The sequence below is a fragment of the Lycium barbarum genome, chromosome 12, assembly GCF_019175385.1.
Source record: "Lycium barbarum isolate Lr01 chromosome 12, ASM1917538v2, whole genome shotgun sequence".
In the NCBI taxonomy this organism is placed as follows: domain Eukaryota; kingdom Viridiplantae; phylum Streptophyta; class Magnoliopsida; order Solanales; family Solanaceae; genus Lycium; species Lycium barbarum.
In genome coordinates this window covers 17,929,933-17,943,782 of record NC_083348.1, presented here as the reverse complement: position 1 = coordinate 17,943,782, position 13,850 = coordinate 17,929,933, and positions in this window count along the sequence as shown.

The window sequence follows — 13,850 nt, the reverse complement described above, 5'->3', positions numbered from 1 at the left end:
AGCCATGGTAGCGGATATGGGTGATCGAGTGCATCGGTTTGTGAGTGGCTTAGGGCCACACTTGATTAATAAGTGCTTGACTGCGTCACTTCAAGATGGTCTGGACATTTCTCGCATTCAAGCCCATGCCCAGAAGTTGGAGGAAAGCCAACAACAGCAACGAGGTGAGCGTGAACTTGATAGAGGTTATAACATGAGGGCTAGATCTTCGGGTCCGACTAGCTAGTTCAGAGGACGGAAAAGACATCAGTTTTCTAGGGATTCAGCCTATTCCATGACTAGTGCGCCTCCGCGATCTACGGGCCACATATTTGATAGATCTATTCATTTCGGGCCAAACCAGAGTTTTAGAGCTTCAGGTTCTCATTACAGGGGTGACTCGGGTCAGGCAAGGTCGTCCATACCATGATGTTCTCAATGCGGGAAGCTACATTGGTGCCAGTGCTGATTGGGTTCAGATGTTTGCTATGCATGCGGTCGGCTAGGCCATATCATGCGTGACTTCCTCTCAATTGGTGGTAGGGGTACGGTCCAGCCCTCAAGCTCAGCGGTTGGGTCTTTATCATCTGTACGCCCTCCGGGGCAAGGCTCACAGACACCACTTAGTCATAGTAGAGTTAGAGGAGGAGCTCCTAGTTCGAGTGGCGGACGGCAGGATCTTGAGTCCTCCCCTGATATTGTCACAGGTATATTATCAGTATTTTTCTTGATGTATATGTATTGACGATCCGGGCTCCACATTATCATATGTTACTCCCTATATGGCTAGTCAATTTGGGGTAAAATCGGAGTCAATCAAACCATTCGAGGTATCGACACCCGTTGGTGATCCGGTAATAGCTAGTCGAGTATATAGAAATTATGTAGTTGTGATTTGTGATCATCTTACTAGGTTGATTTACATGAGTTGAAAATGGTGGACTTTGATGTTATTATGGGCATGGATTGGTTGGCTTCTTGTGATGCCAATGTTGATTGTAGAACAAAAATGGTTCGCTTCCAATTTCCGGGAGAACCAGTTTTGGAATGGAAAGGAAATATAGCGTCTCCGAGAGGTAGGTTTATTTCCTATCCCAAGGCCAGGAAAATGATTGCTAAAGGTTGTATTTATCATTTAGTCCGGGTTCAAGATATAGAAGCCAAGTCGCCGACTCTTCAGTCTGTCCCTGTAGTGAATGAGTTTTTCGAATGTATTACTGGATGAGCTTCCAGGCCTTCCCCCAGAGCGGGAGATCGATTTTGCTATTGATGTGTTACTGGATACAAAGCCCATATCTATTCCTCCTTATAGAATAGCTCTCGCAGAATTGAAAGAGTTGAAAGAAAAATTGAAGGACTTTCTTGAAAAAGGCTTCATTAGGCCTAGTTCATCCCCATGGGGAGCACCCGTGTTGTTTGTAAGAAAGAAAGATGGCTCATTGCAAATGTATCGATTACAGGCAATTGAATAAGGTGACGATCAAGAATAAATATCTGCTTCCAAGGATTGATGATTTATTTGATCAATTGCAGGGTGCCAAATGGTTTTCAATGATAGATTTGAGATCCGGGTGTCATCAGGTGAGAGCTGGGGAGGAAGATATTCCTAAGACGACCTTCAGAACAAGATATGGTCATTTCGAGTTCCGAGTAATGTCATTTAGGCTTAATAATGCACCGACAGTGTTCAGGCCTTTCCTAGATTCATTTGTGATTGTGTTCATTGATGATATTCTGGTATATTCTTGGTCCGAGGCAGACATGTAGATCATTTACGTACCGTTCTTAGAGTTCTTCAAACTCAGGAGCTATTTGCAAAATTTTCAAAGTGTGAGTTTTGGTTGAATTCGGTGACCTTTTGTGGGCATATCATCTCAGCCGATGGTATTCAGGTGGATACCCAGAAGATTGAGGTTGTGAAGACTTGGCCAAGGCCTACAACACCTACGGAGGTCCGTAGTTTTATGGGTTTGGCAGGTTATTACAGGAGGTTTGTAGAAGGCTTTTCTTCAATTTCTGCACCATTGATAAAGCTAACTCAAAAATCAGCTAAGTTTCAATGGATGGATGCTTGTAAACGCATTTCAGGAGTTAAAGAATAGATTAACTTCGGCCTCGGTTCTGACACTTCCAGAAGGATCAGAAGGCTATGTAGTCTATTGTGATTCTTTAGGCGTTGGGTTAGGATGTGTGTTGATGCAGCATGGCAAGGTGATTGCTTACACTTCAAGGCAATTGCGGAAACATGAGAAAAATTATCCAACCCATGATCTTGAGTTAGCTGCGGTGATTCATGCATTGAAGATGTGGAGACATTATTTGTATAGTGTCTATGTTGATATTTATAAGATCACAAGAGCCTTTAGTATGTTTTCAAGCAGAAAGAATTTACTGATGCTCTTAGCCATAGATCTATGGGTAGCTTATGTGATGTTTAGCCAGAGAAAAGAGAGTTAGCTCATGAGCTCCAGCAGTTAGCTTGCCTAGAAGTTCGGGTAATGGACTCGGGCAAGATGGGAGCTACCATTCAGAATTCAATTGTCTCGTCACTAGTAGTTGAGGTGAAAGAGCGCTAGTACGAGGATCCCGTGCTTGTTCTTTACAGAAATACCCTTCCCGAGTAGAAAAAGTCATCCCTTGAGATTTCTAGAGATGGAGTACTCTGATGTCGAGACAGGTTATGTGTTCCTGATGTTGCAGGATTACGTCATCAGATTTTGAAAAAAGCTCATTGTTCCTATTATTCTGTTCATCCCGGAGCAACGAAAATGTACCATGATCTTAAATCCATTTGTTGGTGGAATGGAATGAAGAAAGATATAGCGAAATTCGTGGCTCAATGTCCTAACTATCAACAAGTGAAGATTGAGCACCCAAAACCCGGTGGATTGTTGCAAGCTATGGAAATTTTGACTTGGAAATGGGAAGTAATTAATATGGATTTTATCGTAGGCTTACCTCGTTCTACGCATAAATATGATCTATGTGGATAATTGTGGAAAGACTTATGAAGTAAACTCATTTCCTACCAGTTAGAACTACATACACCGCTGAAGATTATGCGAAGCCTTATGTCAAAGAAATAGTACGACTCTATGGTGTTTCAGTAGTTATTATTTCTGATAGAGGGACATAGTTCACAACCAATTTCTGAAAGTCCTTCCGAGAAGGTTTGGGGATTCTGGCGAGTACAACATTTCATCCACAAACTAATGGGTAAGCTGAGCGTACCATCCAGACCCTCAAGGATATGCTACGTGCATGTGTGTTGGATTTTAGAGGTAGTTGGGATGATCACTTACCGCTTATTAAATTTGCTTATAACAACGGTTATCATTCTAGCATCCAAATGGCCCCGTATGAGTCTTTATATGGGCACAAGTATAGATCGCCAATTGGGTGGTTCGAAGTAGGAGAAACTAAACTGATAGGGCCAGTCTTGGTCTAAGAAGCTATAGAAAAGGTCAAGCTTATAAAGGGTCGATTATTAACAACTCAGAGTCGCACGAAATCCTACGCAGAAGTTGGAGTCAATGAAGGGCATCATGAGATTTGGCAAAAGGGGCAACCTTAGTCCCCGATATATTGAACCCTATGAGATTATACGCAAGGTAGGCCAAGTGGCTTATGAATTAAATCTACCCTCGGATTTGGAGTCAGTCCATCCGATTTTCCATGTATTAATGCTTCGTAAGTTCATTGGAGATCCTCCCAGAATTTTACCTGTAGATGATGTTCAAGTTATCGAGCAACTGTCCTACGAAGAAGTTCCCATTGCCATTCTAGTTAGGTAAGTACGGAGACTCAGAACGAAAGATGTAGCTTCAATTAAAGTCCTATAGAGAAATAATAACAGAGGGGAAATGACCTGGGAAGCGAAAGAAGAAATGAAGTTCAGGTACCCATATTTATTTCCACCTCTAAAGGAGACTCAGGCAGAGACACCGTTGTCCCCAAGTATGTAATGCTTTCTTGGTCCTGTGTGGTCGTGGTTGTTGTTGTTGTTGTGGCCCTGTGAGGCGATATATTTTGGGTTACTGTGACAGGATGGTAGTGCCATATTACAGGGGAAAGTCAGGCAAATATTTTGTAGAATCCCCAAGAGTGTAACATTCGAGGACGAATGTTCCTAAAGGGGGGAGAATGTTACATCTCGGAGATTTTGGTTTGTTGCGTTGTGAGTAGACTAACGCAAGCTTAAGGTGAACATTAAGTCCTTAGGAGATTAAAGAGAGTATTTGATAACTTTAAGTGCGTACCATAAGATTTTGGAGTCATATGAATCAATGAAACTAAGTTCGTCGAATGAAGTGGAAATATAAGACATGTTTGGGAAGGTTTCTCAACAAGTGAGCTATGATGTGTTTAGTAGTGTCTTGAGGGGGAGCTATAAGGCCCCTTAGATGGTTAATGAAATGTTATAAAAGTGTCAATGAGGTTCCACAAGTATTTGAGGTTGAACGAATCGACGAGGGTAAGTTTCGGGAAAAGATGGGTTGTACGGTCATTTATACAGACCGTAAAATTTATACGGCCCATATAATGGTTCTATGCTAGTGAAGGGTGAACCCCTGGTGGGATTATATGGTCCATTTATACGAACCATATAAATGGCCATATAATTGGGTCGGGCCAGTTTTCCTTTTTTTTATATATGGACGACCTTTGTTCTTTTTTTTTATTTCCCACTTTCCCCAAACTCTTAAAAGCTCTAGAACCTTCCTCCAAGCATATTCCACCCAAATCTAAGAGAAATCAAAGATCAAATAGCAAGAATCAAGATACTCAAGTGTTGGGAGACTCATTAGGGTTTGTAGGATTCAAGAATTCCATAGGTGGTTAAGTTAGGGTTTCATTCAAGTTTGTAACTTGATCCAAAACTCATTCCTATGTGATAAAAGGTTAGTTTTCATGCTTATTTCATGTTATTAAGCATGCCTGGTTGTTGAACAACTTGAGTAAGGGGAGAAAGTTAAAGATGAAGTTTAAATATAGATTTAATGATATTTTGGGTAGTAAATTAACTTGAGTTATCATTGTTAGAATATTATGAGTGTAATCTTTTTAGGAAGGATAATAATGATGACAAGGAAGTGTCATATACAATTGTACAAAGGGTTGATGTGAAATTGTTGATATGAATTGATTATGAGAATTAATTATGAGCCTTAATGGAATATGACTACTTTATTATGATATTGTGGATGTTGTTATGGTTGTTTGGGAGTTGTTGATGTCGATGAAATAGGGGAAATGCTGCCCAATTTTTGCTAAGCTCATGAATTATTCTAGTTTGAACTTAAGAGTGCCTTTAAGACTTAATCTTGGAAGAGATCCTTTTAAATGTAGATTTCTCAAGCTTTGGAGGTGAACGTTAAGTAGTTAAGAAGACGTAAAGGTATGTAAGGCTAATTCTTCCTTCTTAAGGCATGATTCCCTTGTTGTACACCTATTCATGAAATTCACCATGTCTTCCATGATGCCTCCATTTCTAGAAGTGCTAAAGCTCATAAGTCTTGATACTCTCATGATATCGTTGATCTCATCCCTTGATAGTTGATCCTCTAAAGAAGGATATATTGATGATTATGATGTTGATACTACTTACGTACTCCTATGTGTATATGTATGTATATATGTATGGCCATTATGTAACACCGAGCTTGTATGCTCAGGTATGATATTTATTGGGCACACACCACTGTAGTTATGTATGGACAACACCGAGCCTTGCTATGGGTGGGTATGTGTGACACCGACCCTCTATGGTCGGGTATGGTACTACTATATATGTGGGCGTATGTATGGAAGGTTTCTATTAGAAAAAAGGTAAGTAAATATGATGGACGTCTCAAGAGATATATGTATAGTTGTCCTATCTCATATCTCTTCTATCTCATGTTATTCGTTATGTTATCATTATGTTACTTCTTATGCCTTACATACTCAGTACATTGTTCGTACTGACGACCTTTTGTTTGTGCACGCTGCGTCATGCCCGCAGGTGGACAAGGAGATAGACTTGATCCTTAGACTGCTTATCCAGAGACTTCGTAAAGGAGCTCCATTTGATTTAGAGCTGCAACTGTTGGTACTATTCTTTTATGTATATATATGGGCATGACAGGGCCTTGTCCCGTCTTTATGAGGTTACATACTCTTTTTAGAGGCTCGTAAACAGTTGTGTATGGCTAGGTGTCTCTCAGCCTTGTCGGCTCATATTTTATATATCATTTTGTTAGCCTCGTCGGCTGGTGTATATCTATATGGGCGTAGTTGATGATGTTGATATAAAAGTGCTCTTGCCCGATAAGATTGCATTATTGATGCACATGAATTGCGAGTTAGCCTTGTGGCTCACCTTGTTATGTTTGTGAAAGTATGATGAGAGGTGCCCGGGTGGGTTAACTCTGGGTGCCCGTCATGGCCCTCCGGTTGGGTTGCGATAAAAAAACCTTAATACGATTCGATTTGGTACAAAAAATAAAATTTGATCGAAATTGAACCTGGAGATTACGAGAACTTATGATAAGGAACAAAACCCCTCAAAAAACTGGCCAAAAATGGTCGTGGATTGACAGCCAATGGCGGAATCCTAATTCGCCTGAAATCGCCTCTCAAAGAGGTGGAAGGTTCGGGGTGGTGAAATGCATTAATGGAGGGTTGGAATGTTTAGTTTTAATAAACTTCCACCCCTTTTTTAAAAGAACCCCCCCCCCCCAAGTTTTAAGAATATTTAAATTAATCCCCCTCCTTATTTAATAGACTATATTATAAATGTATATATAGCTAAATAAATTAATTATTTGGGCTAAATAGAAATTAAAACTCGTAAAGTTAAAATGCAAACTTTAAAAAGAACCCAATATTGACATAGTTGCAAACCATATTTAAAATTGTGAAAACGAGGTCAAAATGAGCGGTCATTCTCTGGTCGTCTTAAATAACAATTTTTCCGAGTTAGACGGAGCAGGATACATATCTTCTTTTCAGATCATATCCGTGAAAGTAAATAAATCATAATTTTCTTGTAATTGTCAATTTTTATGAAATAATAATTAAATGTCAATGTTTGCAATTTTCTCGAGATTTTTGAAATTTTAATTTTTGAGAGTGTATCCTTACTCTGTATTGGACTTGGAAATTTTTGAAAATTAAAATACGTGACTTATGAGGTGAAAATTAGGTGTCAACAACTGCCCCTTCGGAGTTCGAGGATGGCAAAGTTATCCTTGAGCTACGAATTTGACAATCCTTATTTTTACAGGATAATAGAATTCATGACTCGTTTTCGCACAAATTTTGAAAGTATGACCGGACCCTGGTTTCTGAGCTTCCTACATATCTCAGGTTATATGAGAATTCAGGCCGTTTGTAGTTCTGACTCTATGAGGACTATAAAGTAAGGAATTTTCTTTAAACTATCTCAAGGTATCCCGAGATAATAATAGGAATATGGTCGATCCTCAAAACTTGAGTAGCCTACATATCCCCGGCTTTGGAAATCAGGCCAATTGTAGTTTGACTCGATAGCCCGAAAAAGGAATATCCCTTTATGTGGGAATTCCTTTGGCTATTTCCGGTTGAAAATTCGAACCGAAGGTGGTTTTTGAAAAGGATTTATTAGTGTTGGTGATTGAAGCGATTTTCCAATCCCTAGTGTAGAAAGCTTGACTCTCGTACACGATTTTTGACCGGTTGCCCAAGAAAAGTTCCACATATGCTCCGCATGTTATGAATCTGGATTTTTGCTTCCGTCCTCGGTAGCTTCTAGTTCTTCTCCAAATGCTGAGTCCTGCGTGTTAGTTAATTGAAAATTTAATCTTAACGTAGTTATACCTAAGCGGAATTTTGCCATTTTGTTGACGTTGACTTGTCATCCTCCGATATTATGTCCGTCTTTTCACAAATGGTTGGCTGTTTTCTTTCTTCTTCTCTTGTAAGTGTGTGCTTTCGTGTATTTTTGAAAAATAAATTTTTGACTACTTCGGATAATGATCACGACACTTTTGCAGGCTCTTTTATCGTCATTTTCAGATGTTTTCATTGTTCAATGATAACTTCCGTTGGGATCTGGGTCGGGCTATACCGCATTCTTGCGATACCTTTACACCCCAGTCCAGTTTTTGTTTTCATAAGCAGGATGCTATTAATGAAGACCATGTTTTCAAGTGCCGGGTCATTTTTGTTTCTTATGACATCCGCTACCTTTGAAAATTTGGGATAACATCATTTTCACATATTGTGGTGACTGTCGCAAATGTGGTTTCGACTGCATCGTTATCCTCATACGAAGTCTGCGATATACCTGTTCGGGACTACATTACTTATAGACAAAAATACCCAAATGAAAACTGCACATCAGAGTGCAATATCATATTCCTTTCATGATGACTACTAACCTCTGTGTCCAGAATTACAACATTTAGTCAGATTATTCAAGTTAACAACTACATACTCAAGTGAGGGGCCTTTTCTCATGACAACTGCTTTCCCTGAACCAAAATTACATTAACTCGAGATAAACTGCAATAGCGACCGAAAATCTTGATGTAGGAATCACATTCGTATTTCAACGGTTGTGGACATCAACCTCAGAATTATGCTACCTATTTTGGCTATATATGGACGACAACTACAGCCCTTTCGGCACGAAGTCATATCGCCCAAATCATCGTTTTGAGGAATAAAGCTTATCTCGACGGCAAGACTGACATGCTCCTTTTTTGACTCCAGGAAAAATTACCCGTCTGTCGACAGGGTTCACATCTTCCAAAAGGACTAGACTCTTTCGTTGTGAATAATGCACTACAATGTCGATATCAACTCTTTTTCTTCAAATCACGGATTGTCAGGATGAAAATTGCAACCACCCTTCGGGCCAGAATTAATCTATCTTTACTGACATTCCATGTAGATGATCTTAAATTTGACGCCAGAATTATGTCACCTGATTCAAGTGAGAGTTGTGCTTACCAAATTTAAGATGTCTAATCAGTCAATGTATCAAGGCAAGCCATGCGATGTCTAGGCCGGGGTCTCTATACCTTGATTCAATACTGTTTAGTGGACATCGAACTTCAGTAAATCGTGGTTATATCTTCCAGTAGTCTGAAAAATTTTCTTTTCTAAAATTTTGTATGCTCTGCAAAACAATCAAACTCGTCAGTGTGAAACAACTTTACTTAAGGAGAGTTTCCTTACCCTTGTGTATGCTCTTCTTCACCCTTTTTCTTGAGATTTCTTCTCCGTTTTTGTTTTGTCATTGTTGTTCCTGTTTCAAACATATTTAGCAAACAAGTTAGTGTAAAAACATCCATGCTTTTGTTCCTGCACCTACAGAAGAATTTTTCAGTTTCTTATATGGTCGACCACTCTCCCTGCATATGGACTTCTTCCGTTCACACTTCGGCAGGAAAGAATGCTCGATTTTTGAAAAACGTTTTATTTCGCAAAGAGGGAATTTTTCGGGCGATGATTTTGAAAAACATATACATTTGGTAATTTTGAAAATGATATATTGTATACAAAGCCTTTTAATGTCATGACATCAGTTACTCGAACAAGGTCTTCTATCACTTCTTCTTTGTCTTGATCTTGACTCGTATTTAAAATTTTCGAATCCCTTTCGATTTTTTTTGCCCTAGCTTATATATATATTTGTACTAACTCAAATTTTACTATGTCGAAGGAACTTTTGAGACCCTCTCAAAAATTCTGCCTAAGTGTATAGATGATAATCAGTTCGTTCCTTTGAACTGGCATATCGAAAGAATTTTTGAGGTCCTCTAAAATATTTTGCCCCAGTTTTCATGTGAGGTTACCTTTATATTTCTCTTGCTAAAGCATTTATGAAGTCTACTTAAGGTTTATTGGGAATTTTATTTGAGATGACCGAGCTCGGAAGAGCGCCTACGTATCCCGTTTCGGGAATCAGGTTAAAACGTAGTTCGGGGTAAATATATTGGAATTTTTTGGTGAGACCGAACTCAAAGAGCGCCTATGTATCCCAAATGTGAATCAGATCATAATGTAATTCAAAATACATGATTTTTTATTTTTGGGTTAAAGCGACCGAGCTTGGAAAAGCGTCTACGTATTCCCTTATAAGTATAGGAAATCAGGTCCTCGCGTAGTTCGCACATAATTTGGATTTGTTTTTTTTTAAATGCAAAATTACAAGTAAAGGAAATGCAAAAATCAACATAAAACTACAAAAAGCTACGAATCTCTGTAGCCGTCTCCTTTCTCAAACATAGTATCTCTTGATGGCATCTGAATTTATTGCTCTTGGCCATCCATTTTAGTGAGGACAACTGCTCCTCCTAATAAAACCTTTCACACCATATAAGGCCCTTTCCAGTTTGGCGCGAACCTCCCTTTATATTCTTCTTGATTTGGGAATATCCGCTTGAGCACCAATGCCCTACTTGGAAAAGTCTAGTCCTCATATGTTTGTTAAAGGCTCGCGCCATTCTTTGTTGGTACAACTGACCATGGCAAACAACGATTAGACCAAGCGAAAACATCTTCATATTCTTTCAACAGACTTCGATACCCTTCTTTCTCTAACTTTGTCAAATGTACACTTATCCTGGTTTCTCGAACTCTTTCCTCGTTCCTTAGATTAACTACCTCTGTTTCCTCTAGGTTTGGTGTCAGTCTATTTTCATATTCCTCTTCGATGTCTATCAACCACTCTGGTTCAGTTATCTCTTCCTTTTGATCTTTGTTTTGTTCATCATCGTTCTTAATTGTTTCGTAACATGTCATGACATTATTTGTGGCTTCTGTATTATTACTGTAAAACAAAGTAACACAATTATTAATCATGCAAAAGAAATTTTGATTACGTATTTATGTGTGTGTGTGTGTATATATATATATATATATATATATAGGTAAAGTAAAATAATTTCATCTTATTGCGAATTTTGAGGCGTTTTTATTGAAATTTTAAAAGAGCAATACAAACTGTGGTCCTGACTCGGAATGGAGCATCGAGCCACTTCCATTATTTAGAAAATACATAATGGAAAAATTTAAAAGCATGAAAAGGCAATAAGCCGGGCCTCAAAGCCAACTTTCGCCGTTTTTCTGAAATTGAGCATTCTTTCTACCGCAAGGTGACCAAAGGAGTATAAGTCCATCCACTTGGAATTTCTCCTGGTTCAGAATGGTGAATCTCCGATGCTCTGAAGCATTCTTCAATAATGGTTGCGCATTCCTCTTCCCAAAACAGCGTCCTTAAACCCTCTTCTGAATCCTCGCCGCTATGACTCAATAGGCATGCGGTGAAGGATTGATATAGATGAGGAAATAGCTTTCTCATTTTAATAGGATCACTTGGTCCATGTTCTGCTTCTTCTTCGCTTGCCTCACACGGCTTGTATCCAACCCCAAATTGATATCTCTCATTTTCAATAGTTACTGGTTTTCTAATTCCCTGTAAGTTCCTTCCCAGACCTTTCTCGGGCTCAAACCCGTTTCTTATGACAGTCGTGGCAACCTTTTTGTAGACCGGTGGCATAGGGATATCTTTATCATCCCCCTGCGATCTAACAAGGCTAATTCAACGGTGTGAAAATCAGTACCGCTTGGCGATTTTACTATGACCGGTAATGAATTGTCTGGATAGTTATAGATACTTCTTTTATCGTGGATCATGACTTCTTGATCATCCTAGATGAATTTGAGATATTGATGCAATAAAGACGCCACAACCCCAATGGCGTGCAACCAAGGTCATTCCAACAATAAGTTATAACTTGTTTTGATATCCATGATAATAAACTCCACAACGACCTCTGCGGGACCCATTTATTTATGTAGATCTATTTTTCCAATTGGATCACTGGTTGCGCCATCATAAGCTTTTACATTTTTTCGACTCTGGCGGATTTTGCCAACATCATATCCAAGCTTTTTCAAAGTTGTCACAAGGCATACATTCCACCCAGGCCCTCAATCAATCAGCACTTGAGGAATAATCTTATCACGATATTTGACTGTTATGTGTAAGGCCTTGTTGTGGGTCTTACCATCTCTTGGTAATTTTTCATCAGAAAATGATAGCCTATGCACTCGTACAACATACGCTACAATCTCGGCCAATGTTTCCCTTGTAGTGCCCGCGGGTACTTGGACTTCATCTAAATATTTCATTAAGGCCAAGAGATGTTGAGACGAACTGAGTAATAATGACATTACTGATATCCTGGCAGGAGTCTTATGTAAGTGCTCAACAATCGAATAATCCTTGACTGGCATTTTCCTCCAAATGTTTTCAGCTTCACCTTCAGTGATTGGTCTTTCTGAGGATTTTCGCAATGTGGCGCTTCGGCTACGGGATTTTCTAGAGCGTAATACCTTCTAGACCTGGTCATACCCTGAACCACAGCGGCTACCTCTTTTTCTTTGACCATCATCAGGTGCGATGATTTGATCACAAAAGGTGTATTCTCAACTGGCCCTGATGTTTTGAGTACAAATGGCTCGTTCTAAATTCGAGCGATTGTTAAGGGATATTTGAGCATGAAGGGCTCTTTCTTGGCTACAACAGATGACTGGGACATCTCAGATTTCCTTGTCATGGGGCCTAACACTTGTTTTTTCTCTTGTAAGGACAACGAGGTGACGGTGCTTTCCAATACTTCAATATTTGGCCAAATGATCGTAGGGCTCTCTTCCCATTCATCACCTCTTTCTATCATGTGAATTTGATTCCCTCCATGCTTCGGGAGAGGATTTGTGTCCATATTTGGAGGTGTTGGCTCCAGGATAAGCTCATGATTTTCAATCATATCTTGTAGCTTGTGCCTTAAGTTTATGCAATATTTGGTAGTGTGGCCAAGTTGGTTAGAATGATAGGCGCAAGTGAATTCCGGCCTGTACCACCGATTCTTGGGGTTAGCAGGTTTTGGTGGAACAACATTCATTCGACCGGCATCTCTTAGTTTGGAAAACAAACTAGTCCTTGATTCTGATAAAGGAGTGAATACTCTCGGAGGTTTCTTTTGGGGTGCCTCATAGTTTGCTGGTGGAGGCTGGTTTTGAAAAGTCTGGTTTTGTGGGGCTTGGTTATTGTGTACTAGTATTCGATAATTTTGTCGTGGAGCTTGGTTGCTAGGTGCTAGTATTTGTTAATTTGGTTATGGAGCTTGGTGGCCAAGTTGTGCGTAGCACACATACATCGAGCTATATTGGGGTGGAGTGGTTATATAGCTGGTTGGTGGAGGCTACTGGTAGTTGTCTTGATTTTTGTGGGTCATCTATTTTTCTCAGCTTTTTGGGCTAGTAGCTCTTGAAACATAAGCTACATCTTCTCTCTTCTTTTTGCCGCTCGTGGTGCCAGATGCACCTGATCTATTTAATACACTGACAATCCTATAGGTCTTGAGGCCATCTTCGATGTCTTCCCCAACGACGACTAAATCTACTAAGGAGCTCCCTTTCATAGTTATTATTTTGTCGAAACAATCAGCTTTTTGGTACCGTATAAATGTAGCTACCAGCTCAGCTTCAGTCATAGGTGGTTGCACACGCACTGCCTCGTCTCTCCAATGACTGGCATATTCTTTGTAGGTTTCAGTCGATTTCTGATGAATTTTCTCCAATGAGAAGCGATTGGGAACGTTTTCCACATTAAAGCAGAATCTCTCCATGAATGAACTTGCCATTTCTTCCCACGTCTTCCATCGACTGATGTTTTGTGAGATAAACCACTCCATGGCTATTCCTAACAGACTTCGATTGAATTGTCTCATGAGCAATGCTTCATTTCCACTATTTCCGATCAACTAGTCACAATAAGCTCTTAAGTGGGCCCTGGGATTGCCCGATATGTTGAAATGGTGGAATTTGGGAATTTT